Source organism: Paroedura picta, chromosome 3 (assembly GCF_049243985.1).
Source record: "Paroedura picta isolate Pp20150507F chromosome 3, Ppicta_v3.0, whole genome shotgun sequence".
NCBI classification, from domain to species: domain Eukaryota; kingdom Metazoa; phylum Chordata; class Lepidosauria; order Squamata; family Gekkonidae; genus Paroedura; species Paroedura picta.
In genome coordinates, this window is record NC_135371.1 from 13,348,313 (window position 1) to 13,355,859 (window position 7,547).

Sequence of the window (7,547 nt, forward strand, 5' to 3'; positions counted from 1 at the left end):
GACAGTGAAAAGCGGGTGGGGGGGAGCAATCAGGTAGGGAGTGAGTTGTCTGCATGCAATTTGAGCTGATTGGTCCCCACCGGCAGACTGCAATTTGAACTCATTCCCAGCCTGTGCAGGGCCAGGATCCCGGGGGTCTTACACTCCTCCCCAGCATCCCAGCACCCCCTAGTAACTACATAAGATGATCATAGGGATGTACGATTTGACCTGAAGTGGCCCCTTTGGCACCAGATCGGGGCTGATTTGGTGACAGATCATTTTGGGGCAGTCCGAATCACTCACACACACCCCTCGCCAAAGAGACAGAGTCGAATCAGCCGCCTCAGAGCGGCCATTTAAAATGTAAAGGGAATTTCTGCTTTCCCACCTTTCCCGGGAAAGTTATACTCATCAAAGTTTCAGGGTAGCTCCGGGAGGGGCTTCCCTGGCTCCCCTCCAATTTTCAAAAAGACTGAACCACAGGGTGCAATCCCAGGGGCCCCAAAAGAGGGTGCCCCCATCCGCTCCATCATATCCCATGGGACAGACTCTCCACTGGATATACTCTCTTGTGTGGCTGGCATGCGGTTATATAATTGTTTCTGAAAGCACTTTGGTGAGATTTTAGGTAAATACGAGATGATATCGATATTCTTCTAGTTTTGATATCATTTACATAAGCAAGTTCCTTGCGTAATAATGAATCTATCACATTTCATCCTTTCCAGAGTGATTGGATTTTATATAAAACTAGATGAGTGATCTTTGGCTGGGATACCTGGGCCTAGTCTGCACACAATAGATAACGCACTTTAGAAGTAGATTCTCCTGTTCTGCACAGGAAAATCCAGCTGCCAAAGCACAGTTGAAGTGCATTATCCTATGCATGTGGAATGGGCCCTGGTTTCCACTTACCACCTGGGATATATTTCTGACTTCAGAGAGCTGTTGACCCAGAAAGATTTATAGAAGAAAATAATCTCAGTACAGCCCTGTGATTAGCAACTGATGGATGAATTTGGAGGAGAGAAAGAGGCTCTTGGTTTCCACGTCTGCTTCAAAGGGAAGGTTTCCCTTGAAGGTGGGGAAGACTCCGTTGCAGTCCAATAAGGCACACAGAAGCTTGCATGATATGCTCTCTTTATTTCTGGGTAGAAACCTTAATTCAGGAGGACAGATTAAAAGAGACATAAGGCTTTCACAAGCCTGCGCCTAGTTGCAAGTATGACAATGTAGTTCAAACGAAGCACGCCCGACTTTGCAAACGACATCCCATGGCAGGGAGACGAATTTTTCATCCAGCGTCATTCACACTCTTAAGCAAGCTACAACTTAAGTGTTGCAAAAATCTTCATTGGAGCAACAGAAGTGTTGAAGAGGATGATGACGGTCCTTTCTTTCACACAGCTTTGATTCAGCAACGGGACATCGCCCCCTCGCCCCGCCCAGCCACTGCCGCCCTCCGGAGGATGCCGCGGGAGCTCCGCCACCAGCGACATGCTTCAGGAGCCCCCAGCGCCGGTGCCGCCGCCCTCCACCACGGCCTGCCAGCCTACCGCACTCCAGGTAGGCCACGAGCCCCCGGCCCCACAGCACAAACCCGCCCTTGCCAAGCCAGCCCACTGAGCCCCACCGCCCTCATGGCCTGCCCTCCTAGCGCCCACTGCATTTTGACTGCAGTGGGCTTTTTTACTAGCTATTACAATAAAAAGATAGCATTCTATTCTATAACTTTCCCCACTTTCTCCGCTTGTTCAGAGAGAGGTCGGACGTTAATTCTGTAAGAGAGAGAGGGGAGAAAGAATGGCCGATGGATTAGGGGTCTTGGATGGAACCCGGGCTCTGCCCTGGCCTCAACCATACGCCTGGCGGAAGGGCTCTGTCTTACAGGCCCTGCGGAAAGATGGTAGTTCCGACAGGGCCCTTAGCTCCTCTGGGAGCTCATTCCACCAGGTTGGGGCCAGGACCAAAAAGGCCCTGGCCGTGGTCGAGGCCAGGCGAATGTCCCGGGGGCCCGGGACAGTCAGTAGATTCATACCCGCAGAGCGGAGAGCCCTGCGGGGGGCATAAGTTTGGAACATGGACAGGTGACACAATAAATTATATTTTTAGTTGAACAATTGGCAGAGAAAAACAATTATTAACCTGAATTTTCAAACAAATGAATATACACTATAATGTCCACATTTGTAGGAACCTCTAACACTAGATACATGCTGTTTAATATCCAGTATATCAGAATGAGTTAACTTTAATTGATCAGGTTTCTGAACTTGACTGTGTCTTCCTATACATAATATAGTGTCTTCTGTATTTCTGAATGATGCATTGTAATTTATAGTTCACCACATGAACTAGAAAACTTTTTGGGTTTAGAAAATAATATATGTTAATGAATTATAGCCGTTAGCTTTTACAAGCATTTCAAAATATGATTCAAGTAACCTCCCAGACTTTGAGAGTAACAGGTGTGTTAAATCAGCTCATTTATGCTGGGATTTAGAGCAGTTTATTGTTTTTGACAGTTCTTAGCATGGGCTGCTACCGTAGAAGGCTGAATTTGTTTATTGCATTCAAAATCGCCCTGTTTCAGACCCGGTTTTTCTCTACTGTGTTACTGAGCTCATAGCCAAAGGGTTCGCTAGCCTAATCTTTTTGCAGATGAGACTTACCTGGTTGGAGGCAGAGGAAAATACAGGCTGTCAGTAAGCAAGCCTGAGCCAAAACCCCACAAAACCCCACAAAGAAGCTGTACCCCATTGGATAGTAGGAAGAATCGACCCCTCCTGAGACAACAGTTAACCAGTTGATGCCTTGTCCACAGTGGCTACGCTGAACAGTCAGGTCAGCTTGCTGGCAGCAGAAGAGACTCAAGACCAGTCAAGAAAGAGCTGTTATATAAGGCCAGGAGGGACCTGATTGGCTCCTTTAGTCACTTGAAAGAATCCGTTGGACCTGAAAGCTGAACTAATGACCCTTCCTGCCATCTGTAGAGATAACACTGCAGGATCTGACAAGCAATTTCAGGAGACAAGATGTCCTTTGTGCGCTTCATGAATTCTCAGGTCTCACATCCTGGTCACAGAATGCACTGAAGATCAACATGCTCCTTAGGCAGACAACGAAGATTTGGGTGACTGAAAGGTCCAGCAGAGTTCCTCAGAATTCTGGCACAAACAACTTCAACTTGTATGCAATCCATTGTGGTTCATTGTGGTTTGACTTATCAAGGTCAGCACAGACCCCAAGATGGGTTGCTTCCACACAGCATCTCTCTTCAGGGATTTTTATTTTTTTAGGAATCTTTACCAGATGTTGAGCGTATTTCAAGTAAGAGGATGTTATGGTGGCCATAGACATACCCAGGCAGATTCTCAGCAGACAGGGGAACCTCCATGTTTAGAGCCAGTCAGCCCCTAAAAACCATCACCAGGAGGCACCATAAATCGAAGGCCACAATCTTCATGTCCTGTTGTTGAACTTTCAAAGTAACTAGTTTATCACTGTGACCATTTACGCACTGAGAACTTCACTGCCTCAGCTTCTGTGCAGGAGCAGAAATCGGGGGTAGATGAGGTGCACTGGGCCAAATGCTCCCCCATGTGGGTGCAGGAAGAGGTGGGGCAACCTGCCATGACTAAAACTCCAGCCTGCAGCCCGGCATGAAACCTCCAGTGCATAAACGGTCTGTGTGAGAGAGGATGGACCACTGTGTGAGAGAGGATGGATTTTCCAGCAGGGTTCTTATCTTGTCATGTTCTTATGCTCCTCTGGTTTTCCCTTTTGACAAAATCAAAGAAAACATGCCTTTCTTTGAGAGCAGGCTAGCTCACATTTAATTCCCCAACACAAACACACCACTACGCTAACTCAAACAGCATGATGTCAGCCCCACCATAAATTGTCAGCCCTTCTCTGGAGGGATCTGTGATAACATCAAATTGCCTAGTCTCTTCCTACTGGGGTCACACCAAAGCAACACTGGGCAAAATGGTCAGGGCAACACATCTTTTATATTACTCATCAAAGATGCCTCACTGGTTATAAATGGAAACAGTTTCTTAGACCGGGAGCCTCATTCTTGCAGATCCTAAATTCCATCCACAGGGACTCTGCCAGTGCGCAAAGTACCTTAAAGGAGAATTACAATTAACATGAACCTCGCCTGTCTCCCAGTTGTAGGGGGAGACAGGATTAGACAGGGTCCCCCTTTGCTTTCTGTCACACAGCATCTCTGCATTTATTTTCAAGTTGTATGTATCTTTGGAATGTGTTTTTTTCAATAGATCTTTTTCCTTTTTCACCTATTTGGCCTCACTGTGTTTATTGACTTTCTGCAATTGGTAGAACCCACGGAGGTTGGAAGGGAACTTACCCAAACCTTCCTTACACTTTCCTTTGGCCATTTTCGCGGGTTTAATGGTAAAAATTTTGAGGGTAGTATTGGGATTCTGATTTCTACCAATATCTTAACTGGAAGAAAAAATATGACAAAATCTTTTGTGGAAGTGGGTCAGCTTACATTAATCTTAGAGTTTGTTCAGTGGAGTGCGAAAACTGTATATTAAAGCTGCCAGGTGACAACAGCAATTCCTTGGGTTATTTTCTTCTTATTTCAAATAATAAGGTAGATCATCTTCTGTAGTAATGCTGAAAATGTTTACTTACATACTAGCGAACAGTCAGGCACCATCTTTAACAGTAACTTTTTCTCTGAGGTAAAATAACTGGTCTTCAGAGATACACTTTCTTTTTGTCTTGTTGACATAGAGTTGACAATCTGGTAGTTACATTGTTTCATTTGATATTCACAATACAGAAATAGTGATTACTTTATATTTTCTGACAGATAAACCTGAACATGAACAGAGAGACTCTCAGTCTAATCTGTCTCTCTCACACGTCAAAAGCTGTCAAATGCAACACTCCCATCATGCATCACTTCAGCCTCAGGCCATGCATGCCAAACAATAATTCCAACACTTTTGGTGGTTGTGGGCCAAGCTGCTGTGTGAAAGTTCTGCCCCCAATCAATCCAGGAGAAGGAGAGTCCTGGCAACTGGCAGAAAATGGGACAGTCAATGACTTTGGAGTGAGGGGGTTAATCAATGTCATTGGGGCTATGATGTCACTTCCAGCATGAGCCAGAAGTGACATCAGTGTACTGTGGTGGTGGGGGGATGTGAGGCTTTATGGTTTTAATCATAGAGTCTTTTGTGTCTGATCGAGAACGTCACCCTATCTGATGTTGTCCCTTCTAGATCCCTGGAAATGGCCTTAGTAATTTATAATTATAATTTACAACTTTAAATGTAAAGGTAAAGGTATTCCCTGTGCAAGCACCAGGTCATCTGACCCTTGGGGCGACACCCTCTAGCGTTTCCATGGCAGACTCAATACGGGGTGGTTTGCCAGTGCCTTCCCCAGTCATTACCGTTTACCCCCCAGCAAGCTGGGTACTCATTTTACCGACCTCGGAAGGATGGAACGCTGAGTCAACCCTGAGCCGGCTGCTGGGATTGAACTCCCAGCCTCATGGGCAAAGCTTCAGACGCATGTCTGCTGCCTTGCCACTCTGCGCCACAAGAGGCTCATATGGACAACTCTAAAAGGCAATAAAAGAATAAAACATTTATTATTTATTATTTAAAAGTCCCAGGTTTTAATGACCTCTAAGTGGGGTAATTGCCCCTTCCCATGTTTTGCCCATTAAAGGGCAAGTGATACTGGAAGACCTGATAACCCAGGAGTGACACCTCCTTGAAACTCGATTTTTCTCCTTCCATTAACCCTTTAATGGGATTTATCTTTAAAAGAGGGGTGGCTCTAGCAGAAAGTGGTCCAAGCAGAGGCTTGCAGGTGCAGTCCTCCTATGCCTCCCTGCCATTCCCGCAGTGGGTGGGGAGCCATTTTATGTCCTTAGATGGAACAAGCCTTGGATGGACAAGAGCTCTCTCTAATCAGCTCCATCTCCTTCTGTGCTCATTTGGGCATCCTGGCTTGGAGCGCTTGACTGCTGGTGCTGCAAGTTCCCATCTTATCAAGCTGTTCCCAAATGTCCAGCCCCATGGTGACTTATGTCCCTTTCAAACATCCCTTCTGTAAACTTGATCAGCATTTGATGCCTGCGGCAGGAGAGCAAAATGTTCAAACAACTATCCACAAATGCTGCAGGCACTATCCGACAAAAGTTTAGCATTTTTCAATGCAATATGAAGCTGAATCCCTTGACGTCAACGGGCTGAGGAGGGTGTAGCTCTGCTTGGGGAGAGCACTGTTTAGCGTCCATTCTTTCGACAGGAGAGTTAAGAACATCTCTTACGTCTCTCCGAGTGAAAGTGATGGGACTTTAAAACCCTTACAATCAACAGATTTTTTAAAAATTCCTTACCTTTATTTGCAAGTACAGAATCAGGTTAAAAATAAATTATTCCCAGGAAAATCATTCTTGGTTTTTATAACAGCCAATAGGACAGTGGAGAACATAGGTAGTTCAATCTAAAAGAACAGGATAATTATAAAGTTTGGAGAGAAAGCAGTCAATTAATTACACATACAACAGAATTAACAATAGACAATAAAGAACAAATCCCACCTTTGAGAGTCTTACAGCTACACTTACAGAGAGTCTTACAGCTACACTTATATTGATATACCTATGTACTCATCCACCACTTCAGTTTCACACCTCTTATCACCTACTTCTGCACAACCCAATAGTTTGTTTAACAGGTTAGTTTCTAAAATGGAAGAGGATGGGGGATCAGGGCTTTGCATTAGAGGGAGGAGTTTGAGTTAAACTCCAGAAATACCCATTTACAGCGCAGTCATAACAACACTTTTCTGGATGTAAACCCCACAGATCCTGAATAGGATTCTGAGTTCTGTTAAAGACTGTCGTCCTAGAAACACCCACCTATATATGAAGTTGCCTTAATAGTAGCTGTGTTACATTGCGTGAATATACAAACTATACACACCTGTTTGCCAAAAGGAACCAAAACTCTTTCCCTTTACAGATGGAACCAGGGATCGGTACTTGGATAAATGTGGGGTTTCATCCCCTTATTCAGCTGGATCTAACAGAGCAAAATCCAGTGCTCATTGCATACAGATTGTACATGCATTCACTGTGGCCCATTCCGCACTCACTGGATAATGCACTTTCGGTGTGCTTTTGCAGCTGGATTTTCCTGCGCAGAACAGGAAAACCTACTTCGAAAGTGCACTGAAAGCACATCATCTGGCGTGTGCAGAATGGACCTGGAACATGTGATCAGGATTAAAGCAAATGACTGGTCTGTCCAGGGCTGTCCTGTCCAGTTGGGCGCTTTACGTCGACCTGCTCCCTGAACATTTTCGCCGGAGATTGAACCACGGGACCATCCGCAGGCGAACCAGCCCGTCCCACCACCGAGCCACATCGCGAGCGCTCCAAGCCGAGGAAGGGCGGCGCTCTAGGCCGGTCGTCTCTACGGCCCTTCCCCCCTTCCCGGTCTCGGCGTTGTCATGGAGACCCAAGCCTCGGACTCCATGGTGGAAACTCTCCGAGGGACGACTTCCGG

The 7,547-nt window shown here is 45.8% G+C and overlaps 1 long non-coding RNA gene across 1 annotated transcript; it reads right to left on the reverse strand.

Annotated features, from left to right (window-relative positions):
• Window positions 1-1,135: 1,135 nt before the first annotated feature.
• On the reverse strand, window positions 1,136-7,537 carry LOC143831572 (uncharacterized). Its single transcript, XR_013228923.1, has 3 exons — window positions 6,963-7,537; window positions 6,374-6,480; window positions 1,136-3,762 (listed from the first exon to the last, which is right to left on the reverse strand). It is a non-coding gene; the product is annotated as an uncharacterized LOC143831572 (long non-coding RNA).
• Between the last annotated feature and the right edge of the window lie 10 nt (window positions 7,538-7,547).